This window comes from Bombina bombina, chromosome 8 (genome assembly GCF_027579735.1).
Source record: "Bombina bombina isolate aBomBom1 chromosome 8, aBomBom1.pri, whole genome shotgun sequence".
NCBI lineage: Eukaryota > Metazoa > Chordata > Amphibia > Anura > Bombinatoridae > Bombina > Bombina bombina.
This window is the reverse complement of record NC_069506.1, coordinates 234,966,467-234,988,011: the sequence shown is the minus strand read 5'-3', so window position 1 is coordinate 234,988,011 and position 21,545 is coordinate 234,966,467.

Here is a 21,545-nt window from a genome sequence, read left to right as displayed (position 1 = left end):
AACTTCTATGCTTTTTAAAGTTTGATTAGTAACTTAAAGGGACATGAAAATAAAAATACATCCATGGTTCATAAAGACCATGCAATTTTACATGACTTTTCAATTTACTTATTTTATATTTACTTTGTTGTATTGGTATATTTTGTTGAAAAGTATACTTAGGTATGCCCAGGTGCAGCAATGCACTCATTGGAGCTAACTGGTGATTGGTGGCTGGACACATATATAAATAAAAACAAACAATACAAAGTATAAACACTTTCCAGTAGAAAGCATGTTGCCAGCCTCAGTCTCTCCCCAGGTTTTATAGACTGTATATTTGCAACGGTGCCACCTTTCTCCCCTGGGCTGCAACATAATCTTCTTGACTTCTTCCCAATCTTGAGAGAAAAAAACTCATAATGTAATACTCTCAAGAACAAACTTAGTACCAAATGGAAAGTACTCACAGGAGGTCTGTTATTAATATGTGTTATTCATTCACACAGGTGAACATCACCCTCGGTTCAGGAAAAACTAGCAGCTTGACAGATGGATATTAAAAATGCTAAATTTTAATAAAATTAGAAAAACAAGCTAAAGTTCAACATCAATAATGTTAATAAGCTCCACTTGTATCGACACAGATACTCGCCATTCTCAAAAACAAAAAATTCTCTTTATTTCCACAACTGTTGATATTAAAGGGACTTTAAACTGATTTTTTTTAATTATAAATCAAAAATTATTCACTTATAATTATTACTTATTATTATTCACAGTTTATTCAAGGGGACACTATTTAAAGATACAAATTGTATTCTGATAATTTACCTTTATTTCTGAGAAGAATTTTGCAATGAAAACTGCAGCTTTATTCTGTCAGATTAGTATATTGTTTTATGTTTTTTGATTTTTTTTCTTTTTTTCTGATTCCCCTGTCCCCCAGAACAGAAGAACCATTGACAGCCAATCACAAACTAATTTGCAGATAATGGGGTCCATTTATTAATGTGCGGATGGACATGATCCAATATTGTGGGTCATGTCCGCTGCAGATCGATAAATGACGGCATTTATTATTGCACCAGCAGTTCTTGTGAACTGGTCTGAACACCATTGAAAAAGGCTCCTGTTAGAGCCGAAACCTCTGTTTTTTTCTTCACTAATAAAACGGATTGCGTTTAAAAGCCTGTTGTGCTGTCTTTGGATCCCTTTGCAATACGGAGACGGTCCGTTGGATTCAGTTCATCTGCCTACTGTATGTACTATCGTTGCTGAGCAACAGGTGGCTGTGTGGATAAAGTGTGCCGTATTCCCCTGCAAACTTGTGACAGTATATATATATATATATATATATATATATATATATAAGAGCTAGGAAAGGGAGGGCACTCTCAGGATTTATATACATCAAAGTTAGTTTATTGTTTATAACAACAGCGTTAGAAAGTCATAAGGATAGGTCGACGTTTTGACTTACATAGAAGCCTTCATCAAGACAGATGAACAACTCACAATGGCGACTAGCAGCCGCACACAACACACCACCGGCAAAACAGAATTCTGTTTTGCCGGTGGTGTTGTGTGCGGCTGCTAGTCGCCGTTGTGAGTTGTTCATCTGTCTTGATGTCATGATCCGGTGTACATGCGCTCAGGACACAGACCCTCGGGGCAGTGGTAGGGATTTGAAGACACCGACCCCTGACCCGGGGAAGAGTATCCTGGACGTGGATAGATGATATTCTGTGATTCATAGTTGCTAGAAGTTATTGTTGAATAAATGGAGAGTGCAACATTTGTATACAATATATTCTGACTTCACTGTGACTTATAGTTAGTTAATAGAAGTAGCTGCAGGATTCAATGAGAGAAAAATATAGCAATGTGGAATGTTCAGGTTTCAGAGTAAACTGGTAAAAGATTGACACTTAGATGCAAACTAGGTTTGTTGCAGGTTCACAGTACATAATATTATATAAAGCTGTATGTCAGAGTTAAGCACAGCTGCACAGGTAGTTAGACAAGCTGAAAGTTTAGGCATTGTTTGAGCTTATAAATGCAAACTTGGTTTCTTGCAGGTTCACAGTACATAATATTATAAAGAGCTGTATGTCAGTAATTAGCAGAGCAGCACAGGTGATAAACAGGTTGCAAGTCTTAGGCATTAATTACTGTTTTGTGCATATATTGAAGAATCACATGAAAGCTTTTAACTGAACATAAAGATGCAGAGTTCTGAATAGCAGCAGGATATTTCAGCAATGACAACTTGTAGCAGAGAAATAGTTATATAGTTCTGAATAAGATGCTGTTGTAATTAGAGAGTGATGGTAAGCAAAAGCATAGTTGATTTATAATAAAGTTCAGAGATTGTTAAGTAGCTGTGTCCAGGAAACAGAATGGAGATATTTTTGATACTTGCGGTTTGATGATATTTTGCATAGGTAATTAGAAAATGCTGTATCTTGGAATAGTTGCTAAGTTCATGCAGGAAACAGACACAGACCTCTGTTGTTCAGGATCACAACTTCAATGTTAATGCAAGGCACATTAGACCTGAGAAGGCTTAAAAAGAGGCTGAGGTAATCAGGTGCATGAATGATTAGGCAGGCAGGCAAGCTGAATGTGAATACTGCCCAAATGCAGCAGTCAGAGATGGATTTCTTAAAGGGATAGTGACATTAGGCTGAGATATGTTACACTTGATGAAGGCTTCTATGTAAGTCGAAACGTCGACCTATCCTTATGACTTTCTAACGTTGTTGTTATAAACAATAAACTAACTTTGATGTATATAAATCCTGAGAGTGCCCTCCCTTTCCTAGCTCTTATCTACAATCCATTGAGGATTGCACCCAGGTGCTTCATTATTAGTTGAAGCTGGAGTGCTGGAACATGTGCTAATTGGATAATATATATATATTATATATATATATATATATATATTATATAATATATATACGTCCATTTGGGCAAAGGGGTTAAACAAACAGACATAGATCCCTTTTTTTTTTTTGTTTCAAACTTTATTAAGCAGGATTTACATATTACAAAATATAAGAAGACATACAAATCAAACAAAAAACTACAGGTGTAAAAGTATGAAGAGGTATTGCATACAAAATGTCCATCAAGTCAGCAATGCCACAATTGGGCCTTTTTATCTTTTGCCTTCCAGTTAAAGTGATTTGCCTTAGTTCAGACAGTCCAGATATTGTCCATATTGAGTTGAAAACAAAGGTTCTACTTGTTATACAATCAAAAAGAAAAGAAATAAAGACAAAAACAAAACAGTTGATAAGATAGCAATGTCTGTATAAATAATTAGGTGAAGTAGGCAAACCAACCTAGTTGCAAAATGGTACAGACATTAGCAAGTGAAAATAAACATTCAAGTTAGTGCCTTACATATAACCTATTCCTTGATGGGCTAGAATTCATTAGGGGAAAAATATAAAGCAGTTGTGACTAGTGTACAAGCCTCTAAACTTAAATCAGACTGCCAGACTTGCTAGCACTAGCACTAGCACTCTATGCTTTCCACCGCCACCCACCCAGGTTTTACCTTAAAGGGACAGTAAACCCAAACCTTTTCTTTCATGATTCAGAGAGAGAATACAATTTTAAACAACATTCCAATTTACTTCTATTATCAAATTTGCTTCATTCTTTAGATATCCTTTGTTAAAGAAATAACAATGCACATGGGTGAGCCAATCATATGAGGCAAATATTTGTATCCACCAATCAGAAGCTACTGAGCCTATCTAGATATGCTTTTCAGGAAAGACTATCAAGAGAATGAAGCAAATTAGATTATAGAAATAAATTAGAACATTGTTTAAATGGTATTCTCTATCTGAATCATGAAATAAAAAAATTGGGTTTAATGTCCCTTTAATATATAAAACTTCCTAACAGTAATTAGCTGCAGCTTTCACTAATGATCCAGGATACAGAAACTACTTTATATTCACAGCCTCTATACTGACAGTCTACCACATTCTGGCCTAGATTTAGGCCTAGATTTAGAGTTTGGCGGTAGCCGTGAAAACCAGCGTTAGAGGCTCCTAACGCTGGTTTTAGGCTACCGCCGATTTTTGGAGTCAGTCAGGAAAGGGTCTAACGCTCACTTTTCAGCCGCGACTTTTCCATACCGCAGATCCCCTTACGTCAATTGCGTATCCTATCTTTTCAATGGGATCTTTCTAACTCCGGTATTTAGAGTCGTGTCTGAAGTGAGCGTTAGAACTCTAACGACAAAACTCCAGCCGCAGAAAAAAAGTCAGTAGTTAAGAGCTTTCTGGGCTAACGCCGGTTCATAAAGCTCTTAACTACTGTGCTCTAAAGTACACTAACACCCATAAACTACCTATGTACCCATAAACCGAGGTCCCCCCACATCGCCGCCACTCGATTACATTTTTTTAACCCCTAATCTGCCGACCGCCACCTACGTTATCCTTATGTACCCCTAATCTGCTGCCCCTAACACCGCCGACCCCTATATTATATTTATTAACCCCATACCTGCCCCCCTCAACGTCGCCTCCACCTGCCTACACTTATTAACCCCTAATCTGCCGACCGCAAAGAGCCGCCACCTACGTTATCCTTATGTACCCCTAATCTGCTGCCCCTAACACCGCCGACCCCATATTATATTTATTAACCCCTAACCTGCCCCCCTCAACGTCGCCTCCACCTGCCTACACTTATTAACCCCTAATCTGCCGACCGCAAAGAGCCGCCACCTACGTTATCCTTATGTACCCCTAATCTGCTGCCCCTAACACCGCCGACCCCTATATTATATTTATTAACCCCTAATCTGCCCCCCTCAACGTCGCCTCCACCTGCCTACACTTATTAACCCCTAATCTGCCGAGCGGACCGCACCGCTACTATAATAAAGTTATTAACCCCTAATCCGCCTCACTCCCGCCTCAATAACCCTATAATAAATAGTATTAACCCTAATCTGCCCTCCCTAACATTGCCGACACCTAACTTCAAGTATTAACCCCTAATCTGCTGACAGGAGCTCACCGCTATTCTAATAAATGTATTAACCACTAAAGCTAAGTCTAACCCTAACACTAACACCCCCCTAAATTAAATATAATTTAAATCTAACAAAATAAATTAACTCTTATTAAATAAATTATTCCTATTTAAAGCTAAATACTTACCTGTAAAATAAACCCTAATATAGCTACAACATAAATTATAATTATATTATAGCTATTTAGATTAATATTTATTTTACAGGCAACTTTGTATTTATTTTAACCAGGTACAATAGCTATTAAATAGTTCAGAACTATTTAATAGCTAAAATAGTTAAAATAATTACAAAATTACCTGTAAAATAAATCCTAACCTAAGTTACAATTAAACCTAACACTTCACTATCAATAAATGAATTAAATACAATACCTACAATTATCTACAATTAAACCTAACACTACACTATCAATAAATAAATGAAATACAATTCCTACAAATAAATACAATTAAATAAACTAACTAAAGTACAAAAAATAAAAAAGAACTAAGTTACAAAAAATAAAAAAAATTTACAAACAGAAAAATATTACAATTTTAAACTAATTACACCTACTCTAAGCCCCCTAATAAAATAACAAAGACCCCCAAAATAAAAAAATGCCCTACCCTATTCTAAATTACAAAAGTTCAAAGCTCTTTTACCTTACCAGCCCTGAACAGGGCCCTTTGCGGGGCATGCCCCAAAGAATTCAGCTCTTTTGCCTGTAAAAAAACACATACAATACCCCCCCCAACATTACAACCCACCACCCACATACCCCTAATCTAACCCAAACCCCCCTTAAATAAACCTAACACTAAGCCCCTGAAGATCTTCCTACCTTATCTTCACCTCACCGGGTATCACCGATCCGTCCTGGCTCCAAAATCTTCATCCAACCCAAGCGGGGGCTAGACATCCATCATCCGGCGCTGAAGAGGTCCAGAAGAGGCTCCAAAATCTTCATCCTATCCGGGAAGAAGAGGCGATCCAGACCGGCAACCATCTTGATCCAAGCGGCATCTTCTATCTTCATCCGATGAGGACCGGCTCCATCGTGAAGACCTCCAGCGCGGATCAATCTTCTTCCGACGACATCCAACTGAAGAATGACGGTTCCTTTAAGGGACGTCATCCAAGATGGCGTCCCTCGAATTCCGATTGGCTGATAGGATTCTATCAGCCAATCGGAATTAAGGTAGGAAAATTCTGATTGGCTGATGGAATCAGCCAATCAGATTGAGTTCGCATTCTATTGGCTGTTCCGATCAGCCAATAGAATGCGAGCTCAATCTGATTGGCTGATCGGATCAGCCAATCGGATTGAACTTGATTCTGATTGGCTGATTCCATCAGCCAATCAGAATTTTTCTACCTTAATTCCGATTGACTGATAGAATCTGTGAGGATTGTGAGAAACCCTTTGGTCTGAAGTCTCTTTTTGGTCTCAGTTGCGGAATTAATTGTTTTCTTAAGGTCTAAAGATATTTTGTATCACTCGGGATGTTGTTACCAATATTGTGTAATGGCAACTGTGTTACCCTTGTGAGTTGATAGAGGTTGAAATAGTAGATAGTAAGTTTCAGTAAAGCTATCAGCAATACTAAAACCATATACAGCTGGTGTAACGGTGAATCCCAATAAACTGAGTGCACAGAGTGGTTAATGCACAGCTGGAGTGATAAAGTTATTCCAAATTATATACTGTTAATATGGTGCTACTAGGATGCTGAGCGGTCTGCAGCACGCTGTGTTCGGAACACAGCGTGACGTCACAAGATTGGGCGTGACAGGACTTCGTTCCCCAGAGATCTTAATCCAATTCAGGGCAGACTTTAGTGGAATTTGGGGCTTATGAGAAGCCAAGTGATAACAGTGTCTCTTAGGTTGTCAGCGTGTGAGAACGCTAACACTTGGAGGTAACAGGAGTGAGCTGCCGAAGGTGTGAGCAGCGTGGAAGTTGCGCTCCGTAATGAAATGAGAGCTGACAGGCGCTGCGTGGTTCTAATCCGCTGTGTGCTGTGAGATCAGCGTGTGTATGGAAACAAACAGGCTGGAGTTGTAAATAATCCTTTGAGTTGTTAAGAGTGGATTTCCTGAGTTAGCAATCTTCACAAAGAAGAAGTTTTAGGAAAACTGCAAAGCGTGTCTGAAGACAAAGTTGGAGCTCAGATTTAGGAATCACTGTCTGTTAGGTAGCAAACAAAATACTAAGCACCTGAGTGCAGGTGCGCAAGACTTATGAAGGCTTTGTAGGAGGGGTCTGCTTAAAGGGCTAGCCCTGACATCACCCCCTCTTCAAGCAAGTGGTCCCTGCACTTGAGGTCGTGGTCTATCTGGGTAACGTCTATGAAAAAGATTCACTAGTCTGGGTGCATGGAGGTTGGTGGAGGGTTCCCATGAATCATCCTCTTCAGTGTAACCCTTCCAACGTACCAGATATTCAAGCTGGCCATTATGGACTCGTGAGTCAAGTAGTTTCTGTACTTCAAATTCATCCGACAATGTTTGAATAGAAATTGGTGGTAGGACTGGAGTAGTGTCTCTTAAAGTTCCAGCTGGTTTTAACAGGGAGACATGGAAGCTGGGATGAACTCGTAGGGATCGTGGAAGATCAGGGTCATGGCATTAGGGTTGATGACCTTCAAGATTGGGAAAGGACCGATGAAAAGTTTACCCAATTTCCTAGAAGGAACTTGTAGGCGGAGGTTCTTTGTAGAGAGCCAGACAAGGTCTCCAACCTTGTACAGGGGTTGGACGACGTCTGAGATTGTAGTAACGGCTTTGGGTATCTTGAGCATGTTTGATGTTTCGATGGAGAGTCGAAAATGTCTCCTTTAAGTTGTTAGTGTACTCGTCAACCAGTGGTGATGGAGAAACTGACTGTGTAGAAAAAGTGAATGATGGGTGGAACCCATAATTGGCGTAGAATGGGGTCATATTAGTGCTGGAATTGATGAATCATTATAAGAATATTCTGCTAAGGGAAGGAGGTCTGACCAGTTGTCTGATGTTGGGTGCAGAAACAGCGGATGTATTGTTCTAGCCATTGATTAACCCGTTCAGTCTGTCCATTCGTTTGTGGGTGGAAGAAGTGCTATATCGATGGGTGATGTGTAATTGATCACAGAGTTGTCTCCAGAATCTGGAGGTGAACTGTGTTCCTCGGTCTGAGGTGAGAATTGGAGGAATACCATGTAGTCTAATGACATGTTGAATAATAGCTGGGCGGTCTCTGCAGAAGTAGGTAATTTTGAGAAAGGTATGAAATGTGCCATCTTACTGAAAAGGTCTACTACGACAAGGATTGTGTTGTTATTGTTAGATCTTGGGAGCTCGACGATGAAGTCTAGGCCTACATGTTGCCAGGGTCTCTGTGGGACCTGAATAGGCATGAGGAGACCATATGGTGAAGTGTTCTGAGTCTTGGATGAGGCACAGACAGCACAACTTTGGATATATTCTGTTATAGTCTTCTTCATATGTGGCCACCAGTAGTGCCTAGAGACCTTTTCAAGAGTGCGACGTATGCCCTGATGTCCAGCAGTTGGAATGTCATGGTTATGATATAAAATTTCCTGCTGTAGTGATGGAGGAACATATAATTTTGTATCACGATAGTATAGACCGTCCTGGCATTTCTGTAACTTGAGTTTTGATACACAATGCTGGTTGATGTCAGAAGATTTTAACTTGCAGGAAAAGGTGCTTGAGAGACCTATGAATCTTTCTGGAGGAATAATGTGTTGAACTTCAGTTGGAGTTCTGTAATCAGAGTCTTTTCGAGAAAGAGCATCAGCTTTGCCATTCAGTCTTGCTGGTCTATAAGTGATGGTGAAATTAAATCGGGTGAAATATAGGCACCAGCGAGCTTGACGAGATGAAAGAGTTTTACTTTCTTGTAAGTATTCTAAGTTTTTGTGGTCCGTTATGATCTGAATGGGTTTTATGGTACCCCTAGGAGGTGTCTCCAATGCTCGAGCGATCTTCTTATCGCCAATAGTTCCTTCTCTCCGATTGGATAGTGGGTCTCTGCAGGAGAGAGTGCCTTGAATAAAAAGCTATTGGATGTATGGGAGAAGAATCTGAGAGACGTTGAGAGAGAACAGCACCATCCCATAGTCGGAGGAATCGACTTCTAGGATATAGGGTAAGTTGGGGTCAGGATAGTGTAAATGGGTGCTGTTGTGAAGCGTTTCTTTAAAGTTCAAAAGCTGTGCTGGCATCTTTATTCCAAACGAATGGGTTATTGGTTCCAGTTAGACGAGTCAGAGGTTTGACTATTTGAGAGAAGTTCTTTATGAACTTCCTATAATAGTTGAGAAACCTAGGAATTGTTGGAGTTGTTTCCTATTTTGAGGTTGTTTCCACTCAGTTACTGCGGTTACCTTTGTATCTTCCATCTTGATCCCCTGCGGACTGATGTGATATCCGAGGAATGACAATTCAGTGGTGTGGAAAATACACTTTTCGAGTTTCGCATAAAGATGGTGTTTCCTGAGTCTGTCCAGAACGAGACGACATGTTGAATATGATCTTCTGGATGGTTGGAGTATATGAGAATATCATCCAGATATATTATCATACAAGTGTCCAATAAATCCCTGAAAATGTCATTCACGAAGTGCTGGAAAGTTCCTGGGGCGTTGCACAGCCCAAAGGCATAACCAAATACTCAAAATGCCCGTATCTGGTTCTGAATGCGGTTAACCACTCATCACCCTTTCTAATCCGTACCAGATTATACGCCCCACGGAGGTCAAGCTTTGTGAAGATGGTTGCTTGATGGACTCTCTCAATCAGCTCTGGAATGAGGGGTAGAGGGTAGCGATTCTTGATGGTTTTCTTGTTTAACTCGCGGTAATCAATGATAGGTCTGAGAGACTTATCCTTGCGGACAAAAAAAATCCCTGCCCCAGCTGGTGATGTAGAGGACGTATGAAGCCTTTCTTAAGGTTCTCATCGATGTAGTCCTTTAGATGATCAAGTTCAGGTTTGCTGAGAGGATACAAGCGTCCAAAGGGAATTGTTGCTCCTGGTTGTAATTCAATAGGACAGTCGTACTGTCTGTGAGGAGGAAGCGTCTCTGCATGTTTCTTACTGAAAACATCAGAATAGTCGAATAGGCAGCAGGTAGGAGTTTAAGTCGGTCGATTGTTGAACAAGTGAAATGTGAGAATAGCAGGATGATAGGCAATAGTCGGAATTGAGAGAAACCTGTAAATCCTTCCAATCTATGGTGGGTTGATGCAACTGCAACCATGACAGTCCTAATACTACTGGAAAGAGAGGAGAAGGCAGTATATCAAACACCAAATATTCTGTATGACCTGTTGAGTCTGTACCAAAGAGGTTTAGTGTGGTGAAGAATCGGACCAGTTTTAATTGGGTTCCGTCAATAACTCTAATGCAGACAGGTTTTTTCTTGCACTCAAAAGGAATTTTATTAGTTTTAACAATGTTTAAATCAATATAACAACCACTGGCACCGGAGTCAACAATTGCTTCAATGTTGATTTTCTGCTGCTGCCACTGTAGAGACAAAGGAACACGACAGTAAATAGGGTTATAGGTGATTGTTGAATGTAAAGTACAAACAAGTGACTTACTTTTCTTAGACTTGATAAGTACAGGACAGTCCTTAACGGAATGGTTGGGCTAGCACAGTACATACAAAGCTGCAGATTTCTTCTCCGTGTTCTTTCTTGTGAAGAAATCGGGCCTCTGATGATACCTAGGTCCATGGGTTCTTCAGTAGTTTTATGTGGAGGAGTTGAGTGAGGGTAGGAGGTGGCTGCTGTTGTCTGTGAAGTAGCATAGGAACGTTCAGTTTCCTTTCCCTCAACCTCCTGTCTATTTGTATGACAAGTTTGATCATGGACTCAAGACTATCAGGCATCTCCATTCTCGCAAGCTCATCCTTGATTTGATCGGATAGCCCAAGCCTAAATTGATTTCGTAGAAACAGCGTTCCACTGTGAATCCGAACTGTATTGTTTGAATTCTGACATAATCTTCTACGGCCCTGCGGCCTTGCTTGAGAGCCCTCATCTTAGCCTCAGCGGTGAGTTGGACATCCGTGTCCTGATATAACTCATCCATACTAGTGAAAAAGGATTGTAGTGAAGATAGGATGGGGTCGTTATTTTCATAACAAGTGTCGGCCCAGACACGAGGTTCACCCTGAGAAAAGAGACTATAGTGAGAACTCTAATTCTATCTGTACTATAAGTCTTGGGTTTGAGGGTAAAGAGCAAATTGCAAGCATTTTTAAATTGTCGGTATTGCTTCCTATTTCCAGCAAATGTTTCTGGTAGGGAAACCTGGGGTTCAGGGGACAACTCAGTAAGAGAAGCCCTATGACTAATGGTGTCTTTAAGTATACCACGGAGAGTTTGGTTCTCTAGCTGGAGCTCTCGTAGTCCCTGGGAGAGCTGGTCTACCTTCTGTGAAAGATTGTAAACAATCTGTGGTAATTCCGCTGGATCCATTATTTTTGGCTTAGTATTATGTGAGGATTGTGAGAAACCCTTTGGTCTGAAGTCTCTTTTTGGTCTCAGTTGCGGAATTAATTGTTTTCTTAAAGGTCTAAAGATATTTTGTATCACTCGGGATGTTGTTACCAATATTGTGTAATGGCAACTGTGTTACCCTTGTGAGTTGATAGAGGTTGAAATAGTAGATAGTAAGTTTCAGTAAAGCTATCAGCAATACTAAAACCAATACAGCTGGTGTAACGGTGAATCCCAATAAACTGAGTGCACAGAGTGGTTAATGCACAGCTGGAGGTGATAAAGTTATTCCAAATTATATACTGTTAATATGGTGCTACTAGGATGCTGAGCGGGTCTGCAGCGCGCTGTGTTCGGAACACAGCATGACGTCACAAGATTGGGCGTGACAGGACTTCGTTCCCCAGAGATCTTAATCCAATTCAGGGCAGGACTTAAGTGGAATTTGGGGCTTATGAGAAGGCCAAGTGATATCAGTGTCTCTTAGGTTGTCAGGCGTGGTGAGAACGCTAACACTTGGAGGTAACAGGAGTGAGCTGCCGTAGGTGTGAGCAGCGTGGAAGTTGCGATCCGTAATGAAATGAGAGCTGACAGGCGCTGGCGTGGTTCTAATCGCGCTGTGTGGCTTATGAGAACATCGTGTTGTATGAAACAAACAGGCTGGAGTTGTAAATAATCCTTTGGAGTTGTTAAGAGTGGATTTCCTGAGTTAGCAATCTTCACAAAGGAACGAAGTTTTAGGGTAGAACTGCAACTACGTGTCTGAAGACAAAGTTGGAGCTCAGATGTAGGAATCACTGTCTGTTAGGTAGCAAACAAAATACTAAGCATCCTGAGGTGCAGGTGCGCAAGACTTATGAAGGCTTTGTAGGAGGCGGTCTGACTTAAAGGGCTAGCCCTGACAGAATCCTATCAGCCATCGGAATTCGAGGGACGCCATCTTGGATGACGTCCCTTAAAGGAACCGTCATTCGGCTAGTAGGCGTCGCTTGAAAGAGGTTGGATCTGCGTCCGCTGGGGAAGAAGATGGCTCTGCTCCGCTCCGAGAAGAAAGAAGATTGAAGATGCGGCTTGATGAAAGACTTCATCCCGATGATGGACTTCCGACTTCATCCCGATGATGGATTCTTCTTCAGCCGCCGCTTGGATCCAGACTTCAGCCCGAGGATGGACGTCACTCTTCAGCCCCCCGCTTGGGCTTGGATCAACACTTCCGAGGCTTGGATCAAGACTTCGAGGACGGATCGGTGAACCTGGCAGGGTGAAGATAAGGGTAGGAAGATCTTCAGGGCTTAGTGTTAGGTTATTTAAGGGGGGTTTGGGTTAGATTAGGGGTATGGGGTGGATGGTTTGTAATGTTGGGGGGTGGTAGTGGTATGTGGGTTTTTTTTACAGGCAAAAGAGCTGAATATTCTTTGGGCCATGCCCTGCAAAGGGGCCCTGGTTCAGGGGCTGGTAAGGTAAAAGAGTCTTGAACTTTTGTATTTAGAATAGGGTATGGGCAGTTTTTTTATTTGGGGGTCCTGTGTTTTTAATTAGGGGCTTAGAGTAGTGTAGTAGTTATTGATAAATTGTTGTAATGATTTTTCTAATGTGATGAAAGAGTTTTTTTATTTTTTGTAACTTAGTTCTTTTTTATTTTTGTACTTTAGTTTATTTATTTAATTGTATTATTTGTAGGTATTGTATTTATTTAATTTATTGATAGTGTTTGTTAGGTTTTAATTGTATATTAATTGTAGGATTTATTTAACTTAATTATTGATAGTGGAGTGTAGGTTTAATTGTAACTTAGGTTAGATTTATTTTACAGGGTAATGTTGGTAAGTTATTTAAATATTTTAGCATTAAATAGTTCTTAACTATTTAATAGCTATTGTTACCTGGTTAAAATAAATACAAAGTTACCTGTAAAATAAATAAAAATCCTAAAAATAGCTATATTAAATTAAAATTTATATTGTAGCTATATTAGGGTTTATTTTACAGGTAAGTATTTAGCTTTAAATAGGAATAAGTTATTTAATAAGAATTAAGTTATTTCGTTAGATTTAAATTATATTTAATTTAGGAGGGGGGTGTTTAGTGTTAGGGGTTAGACTTAGCTTTAGGGGTTAATACATTTATTAGAATAGCGGTGAGCTCTGTCGGCAGATTAGGGGTTAATACTTGAAAGTTAGGATGTTGGCAATGTTAGGGAGGGCAGATTAGGGGTTAATACTATTTATTATAGGTTATTGAGGCGTGAGTGAGGCGGATTAGGGGTTAATAACTTTATTATAGTAGCTGTGAGATCCGCTCGGCAGATTAGGGGTTAATAAGTGTAGGCAAGGTGGAGGCGACGTTGTGGGGGGGCAGATTAGGGGTTAATAAATATAATATAGGGGTCGGCGGTGTTAGGGGCAGCAGAGATTAGGGGTACATAGGGATAATGTAAGTAGCGGCGGGGTTTACGGAGTGGGCAGATTAGGGGTTAAAAATAATATGCAGGGGGTCAGCGATAGCAGGGGGCGGCAGATTAGGGGTTAATAAGTGTAAGGTTAGGGGTGTTTTAGACTCGGGGGTACATGTTAGAGTGGTAGGTACAGACGTAGGAAGTGTTTCCCCCATAGCAAACAATGGGGCTGCGTTAGGAGCTGAACGCGGCTTTTTTGCAGGTATTAGGTTTTTTTTTCAGCTCAAACAGCCCCATTGTTTCCTATGGGGGAATCGAGCGTTTGAAGCTGGCCGCGTGCGTAACGCAACTCTGGTATCGAGAGTTGAAGTTGCGTAAAAATATGCTCTACGCTCCTTTTTTGGAGCCTAACGCAGCCTTCTGTGGACTCTCAATACCAGAGTTATTTAAAAGGTGCGGCCCAGAAAAAAGCCAGCGTTAGCTTTGCGGGTCGTTACCGACAAAACTCTAAATCTAGCCATCTGTAACACTTTTCTAAACCTCATTTGCTCAGTCACCACACATTTTCTTTCGTATTGTTCCCGATGTCATCTCAGTTTACCCTGCCTTATATCAGACTTATTTCCCTTCTCCCTTATTTCTGCCTTTCTCTCTCATTTAGATTGTAAGCTTTAGAGCCATTCTACCTGTAGGCCAATCTGCATTTAAAGGGACATGATACCCAAATGTTGAAGCACTTGAAAGTGATGCTGCATAGCTGTAAAAGCTGACTAGAAAAATGATCTGAACATCTCTATGTAAAACAGGAAGATATTTTACCTCAACATTTCATAAGTATTCACACCCCCACTGTAAAGAGAGCAGGATGCTTGTCCCAGGAAAAGTGAGGGAGTGTGCATCTGCTATGTGCAGGCACAGTTATGTAATTTTCCTATACAGTTTAAAGAGACAGTCTACATCAAAATTTTATTGTTTAAAAAAGATAGATAATCCCTTTTTTTACCTATTTCCCCAGTTTTGCATAACCAACACAGTTATATTAATAGACTTTTACCTCTAAGATTACCTTGTATCTAAGCCTTTGCAGACTGCCCACTTATCTCATTTCTTTTGACAGACTTGATTTTTAGCTAATCATTGCTGACTCCTAATAACTCCGACTGGCATGAGCGCAATGTTATCTGTATGGCACACAGGAAATAACGCCCTCTAGTGGTGAGAAAAATGCATTCAGATAAGAGAGACTTCAAGGGCTAAGAAAATTTTCATATGAGCCTCCTAGGTTTAGCTTTCAACTAAGAATACCAAGAGAACAATCGCAAAATTGATGATACAAGTAAATTGGAAAGTTGTTTAAAATTACATGCCCTGTTGGGATAGTTTTCTTATGTGCTATAGGATTGCCTATACCAATGGTCCCCTCTACTACAATATAATATAGCCTTATTTTATATTTGTGATAAAAAGCTTTGGCTGTACTGTATTAACTAGCTATTGTACAGTACTATGATGTCAGCCCCTTTAACACTGTGTTGTTATAGATTAATTTATGTATATCTGAGATGATACTGTATATTGCGCATAGTTGTAACCGTATTGCTAGGTAACCAGCAAATTGGGGCTCCTAAGATAGGTAGGCTAACTCTACAATAATTAAAATTTGGAATGTGTTGCTTATAGCCGTAGTAGAGTAATATAGTATTGCAGTAGCTGCTGCTATTTAACAGCAACCATTCATGCTCTGCATACCTACTTAACATACTGTTACTTACAGTTATTAACTCAACAGAACGCCTAGGTAGTATGTATGATATGATTATTTTCTCATTATTGCTGATTAACTGGCATTGATGTTATACCAGTACGATAGGTTCCATATGTAAGCAGTTATTGCAGATTTAGGTAGAATACTTGGCATATCCTGCTGGAAATTTACCCTTAACTTTCTATGTCTTACAATTCTCTGTAAGGACGTGTATAGCATTGAAGACCTTCTATATTGCTATTTTTGAAACCCCACTTAGTATAGTTAAGGTTATTATTAATTTAAAAAAAAAAAAAAAAAAAAAGGGTACATAATTAGAAATATCATTATAGCATATAGCCTACTAGTTATATTACAAACCCATTTGTTCTGAATTTTCCTTAATATACTATTATGCTTTCATATTAGCCATTAACATATGTATATCTTGCTAACCCCTAGTGACGCATTCCCTTATGGGACCCCTAGTCCACACTAAGGATATTAATAGAAGGATAGCCTTCACTGACAGTATTTCATATAGCTAATCTCCGATAACTTTTCTACAGAGGTCCCCACTAAATTATATATCTTTTATGACGCCACACTATAGATATATCTATATGTGTTTATTCTTAAGGCTCCGCCCTCCAACCCCCCCCCCCCCCTCATTCTCATAGCGGTGCTTACCCACTGAATATCCCCCCCCCATAACATATGCTTATTCCTTCTCTTTGTGCAGCTCACAAGGAGATATCTATCTGACCTTTAGTTGATTGCTATTTCTACAAGCCATTAGGCCTTGAATTTAAGAGTCTAATTGGTCTGACACTTATGCTAACCTATTATAAAATCGAGGGTTTCATCTGCCTATCTAATGTGATTTGTATCATCGTTGAAATATGTTGTTCAACTATATCTGTAACATTCTCTAGTTCTGAAAGGCGGTTTATGTTTTATGTATATTATACAAAAACCTCAATAAAAAAATATTTAAAAAAAATTAAAAAAAAATTACATGCCCTATCTGAATCATAAAAGTTGTAGACTATCCCTTTTATGATATCTATATCATGATATCTTAATATATATTTAGCAAAGGCAAAGCATTTACTCAGCACTGCTAATGCTGATTGGCTATTTTATTTTTGTTAGTTTGTTTGTTTTTCAACTTGCTGCTGGACAGCAGCTGAAGTATAACTATTTACACAGCAACTTATTCTGGTGAGCTGAAGGTATTTTGAGGTAAAATATCTTCCTTTTTTACGTAGAGATGCCCAGATGATATTTTCTTGTCAAATGTTTACAGTTATGCTGCATCACTTTCAAGTGATTTAGCATTCGGCATTTTATGTCCCTTTAAGTGAACTACTATTGATTGTACTCAAGGGGCAGGGCATTCCTCTCCTTTTGTATAACTCAATTATTGCAATTGCAATTATTGTAATGTACCCCTACTGTACTTTTTTGTGTATGTAATGCATCCCAGTAATGCTTTGGTCTTTGTATAGCGCTGTGTAATCTGCTGGCGCTTTATAAATAACTGATAATAATAATAAGAAAAGTGTAGGCTCATTGTGTGTTTTCTGTTTCTCCTAGCTGGTGTGTGTGCTCTTTCATATCTAAAATATAAGAGTTCCAGATTTCAGCAATTAAAATATATTTATCTCTAGTATCACATAATATAAAACCATATTTCTCATATATTAGTAAATCAGAAACTTTCCTCCACCATTGGCACTCACTAGTTTTTCAATTTTTGGCTAATAGAGAGCGAACCCCCATTAAAGGGACAGTCTAGTTCAAAATAAACTTTCATGATTCAGATAGGTCATGTAATTATAAACAATTTTCCAATTTACTTTTATCACAATTTTTTCTTTGTTGTCTTAATATTCTTAGTTGAAAGCTAAACCTAGGAGGTTCATATGCTAATTTCTTAGACCATGAAGTCCACCTCTTTTGTGAATGCATTTTGACAGTTTTTCACCACTAGAGGGTGTTAGTTCATGTGTGTCATATAGATAACACTGTGCACACGCATGTGGAGTTACCTATGAGCCAGCACTGATTGGTTAAATTGCAAGTCTGTCAAAAGAACTAAAATAAGGGGGCAGTTTGCAGAAGCTTAGATACAAGATAATTACAGAGGTAAAAAGTGTATTTATATAACTGTGTTGGTTATGCAAAACTAGGTAATTGGTCATAAAGGGATTATCTATCTTTTAAAACAATATCAATTCTGGTGTAGACTGTCCCTTTAAGCATAATTTGATATAACCCTTTTTGGGGGCCAGTAGACATATACTCCTGTTTAATCTCTATCTAATAGCTAAATATGCTCCCTGCTATTGCAAATAATTCTTTTCCTATCAGGTTATTGATGCAGAACTGATAATCCACCTTAAAATAGCAAATGACTACAAATATGGTAAGGGAGGAAGGGTTTAAAAGAGAAAATTAGCCAAAAGTATCAATCAAAGACTATCTTTGTAGAAAGTGGAACAGGTACACATTTCAGAATAAAAATAAATAATGAATTTTAATTGCAAAAATGTTTCACTTTCAATAATAAAAACATGTTTTTTTAATGTGTTTTTAAAAGGATTTTTTGAATGGCAAAAACACTATCTAAACTGTCTAAAAGAACTAGATATGGGGAAAATAAAACATAGATTAGGAGGATTGTTACTTTTACTGTGCTACAAATAAAATGAAAAGAGTTTAAATTCAAAGGGACAGTCTACACCAGAATTTTTATTGTTTTAAAAGATTGATAATCCCTTTATTACCCATTCCCCGGTTTTGCATAACCAACACAGTTATAATAATATACTTTTAACCTCTGTGATTATCTTGTATCTAAGCTTCTGCAAACTGCCCATTTTTTCAGTTCTTTTGACAGACTTGCAGTCTAGCCAATCAGTGCCTGCTCCCAGATTACTTCACGTGCACGAGCACAGTGTTATCTATATGAAATATGTGAACTAATACCCTCTAGTGGTGAAAAACTGTTAAAATGCAATCTGAAAGAGGTGGGCTTCAAGGTCTAAGAAATTAACATATGAACCTCCTAGGTTAAGCTTTTAACTAAGAATACCAAGAGAACAAAGCAAAATTGCTGATAAAAGTAAATTGGAAAATTGTTTAAAATTACATGCTCTATCTGAATCATGAAAGTTTATTTTGGCCTAGACTGTCCCTTTAATTGAAAAACGTTTGTCATTAGGCAATTACAGAAAGATATGTTTGTTGTTTTCAGAGATGTTTTTTTTGTACTGTATATCATCTAATAGCAATGGTATATACAAATACATATATATATATATATATATATATATACATACATCTATATATTGCTGATATATATATATATATTTGTACTCAGAGCCTTTCTGTAATGAAACAATGAACAAGCAATAAAGTAAAGGGAAAGTGACCTAAGATGTGCCGTGGTCACATGGTCAGTATGCCTAAAACGGGGCATACCCAAAGAAGGTAAATGATAAGGAGAAAAGAGAAAAATAAAGGGATGGGTGGGGAAAATGTAAAGGAAACACAGACAAGGTGGGAGAGACCAGAGCAAGTTTTTATAAGGTGTAAGACTCCTCCTACAAATTCAGGCTAGCTAATAGCCAACCTTCCTACTTGTACTTGAGTCTGTAATGTAACAATGAACAAACAATAAAGTAAAGGGAAAGTATGCCGTGGTCACATGATCAGTATGCCTAAAAGGGGGCAAAAAGAGACAAAATAGGATAGAGTAAATATGATAACAATACTACAAGAAAATAATTCAACCAAAAAAATAAGGCACGTAGCATCACAACCTGTGGATCAGGAATATATCTAAGAAACAACATGAAATCCATCTCCCTAACCTTTTGATGACATGAGCTGGAACCCCAAATAAAGAGGCTGCTGATGCTGCTTCTATTCTAAGGGAATGGCCAAAGTGACTAAGGATTAAGACAAAAATCCACTAAAACATACAATTGAGAAAAATGGGTAGAAGTGTAACAAAGAAATCTAAGCAAACCTGGACACAGAAAAACATCTGGCGAAGATGCTGAAAGCAAATGAGCGCAAAAAATAGAAGCATAGCCTGTGGAAGCTGCAGCATCCGTGACTACATAAAGAGAAAACTCAGAAACTGCTGTAATAACATGGATATGCAGTGCCAACATTGATAACTAGACCCACATATGTTAATTAGAAAACAGAATCAAGTTTAACACAAGAATCGGAGACAAGGGCTGAGTGTAGAAGAGCCAAGAGCCCATAAATGAAAGACCTACCTTGGGGAAAAAGACAAGAACAAAATCTAGGACAGAGAGAATGTAGCTAAATCCATGCCTTAAATTTAACAGCCACTGAGAAACTACCACAAGAATTAGACTTAATCTCAGCTACCTCATGGCCGCACCCAGGAGGGAAGCCAAATTTACATTCTAGCACTCTAATAAACTTCAAGATGTTAGCGGGCATGAAATGTACCAGAGTCACAACAAGGGTGCTAGCAACAACACCTAAGGCTACAGCAAAGACAGTGAAAGTAATGATTGCGGAGCAGCGGATGTCTCAGGGGTCACAATAGTAGACAGGAGACTCAGATAGTACCAACGTTAGCACCAAAATCATGAAATTAAATCAACAACAAAAACAGTATAGTATGAATCTAAGTTAGAGATGTAGCAACAAAACACAAAGAGACCCATTCAGAGCTGATGCCCGGCATACTGAGGAACAGACTAATAAAACTGATGTGCATGCATAGCCAGGTAAGAAATACCCCTGCGCTATAATCAGCCATGAACTTAAGGCTAGTTCAAAACCTAAATAAAGTGTTCTCCTGAACCTTGGTCCCCTAGTAGGAATGGCAGGACATAGGCAAACGTCGATGTCTGAGGCTTGAGACATAACCTATATTAACTGAGAGAAAATAATTTAGTTAACAACAGATTAAACATATTTACATTAAGGATATGTCAGAAACATAAACATAACAGGTAGAAATGTTATGATATGACATGAACGTATGACAAACACAGCTACGGACGAGAAACTTGCCACCAAACAAGTTAATTAATAAACGATAACTCAGTCCGCATGTGCCCATAAAAGTGATGGGTAACAAGTGGTGAAAAAATGCCAGAAATAACAAAAATAACAGCTATACATGAAACATAATGAGGACATGACATAATATGCCAGAGAAAAGAGGTGCAAATGACGAGACACATAATAGTGATAACAAACAACATACTTGATTTGTATGTGACTGAAAACATAAGAAGTGAAAGGTAGGAAAGATCATGTTCCTTAACATATAATCAGAAATATGTAGTGCAAGCGAGCGGATTCACTAGGGGGATAGTAAATAATTTATAAACAAAACAACTCAACATGCACAGGACCGAAAACATGTAAGTCCCTATGTGTAAAGGAGGCCAAGTTACCTTGGGCATGCACGGCAAATAAAGAAATGTAAAAAACGCAGGCCTTATGAATACCTAAAAGTGTTAGGTAAGAGGTAGAAATGTTTATGATATGATGGGCACATATGACGTATAATCTACGGATGAGAAACTTGCCACCAAACAAGTTTATTAATAAATGATAACTCAGTCCATAAGCACCCATAAATGTGATGGGTAACAACAAGTGGTGATAAAATGCCAGAAATGGCAGAAATACAGCTATATGTGAAATTAAATGTGATGCGGACATAACTTAAAGGGACACTGTACCCAAAAAATTTCTTTCATGATTCAGATTGAGCATGAAATTTTAAGCAACTTTCTAATTTACTCCTATTATCACATTTTCTTCTTTCTCTTGGTATCTTTATTTGAAATGCAA